This window comes from Triturus cristatus, chromosome 3_1 (genome assembly GCF_964204655.1).
Source record: "Triturus cristatus chromosome 3_1, aTriCri1.1, whole genome shotgun sequence".
In the NCBI taxonomy this organism is placed as follows: domain Eukaryota; kingdom Metazoa; phylum Chordata; class Amphibia; order Caudata; family Salamandridae; genus Triturus; species Triturus cristatus.
This window is the reverse complement of record NC_140583.1, coordinates 1152807048-1152807916: the sequence shown is the minus strand read 5'-3', so window position 1 is coordinate 1152807916 and position 869 is coordinate 1152807048.

Sequence of the window (869 nt, the reverse complement as noted above, 5' to 3'; positions counted from 1 at the left end):
CGCCCTCAGTGCGTGGGTACAGTCCGTCACACCATTGTAGTGGTGACGGGTACGCGTACACGTCCACTTCCATTGTTGCGGTACGCAGGGATTGGTGGACACGCCCCCCGAAGTGACCAGACCCTGGAGGTAATGTATGTACAGCATATAGTATTTTTTAAATTGGGTAGGGGTTATGTTTCCTGCCCCTTGCCCCCCCTTTGCCACTGGGTGTTGTTCTGACCTTCTGCGGCGTGCGCGGCGGTTTCGGTGCACCAGGTCGTAGGCTAGGACGGCCGGGATGACACGTAGGATGGTGTCCATGGCTGTCCGTCGCGTACCGGTGCTCCTTCTTCGCGTTGTCCTCAATTTCCCGGCAGTTTCTGGCTGCCGTAAAAAATGAGCCGTTCGGAGTGACGTAGGCACGAATCGTACTTGCTAGTCCGTAAAACGCCCAATGACTCCGTCCGGAGGTCACGTACGCGATGTCCCGGATCAGAATTGTGGGTATATTTTAGCTGCACGTAGTTTTTTACGAATCGTACGGAAATGGTATTTCTGTACGAATCGTACTTGCTGCTTTGTAAGGAGGATTTCCTGGGTACGAGTCGTACAGAGAATACGCTCCGTACAACCATTCGTACCCAGGTTTTACAGGATCGGAATCGACCCCCAAATGTCTTCACAAATATGAGAACTTTTACTAGTAATGAACAATTTGTGATTTCTGTTACTAGAGCTAAAGCAGATCTATGTATAAGTAGTATTGGGAGAATTCCAGTGGGGAAAAGCGAATGTACTGTAATTTTGACTATTGAAGGTGTAAATAACAGTAGTTTTATAGCCTCACATAATACTTACTTTATCTGTGGTAGCCAAGGATATTATCA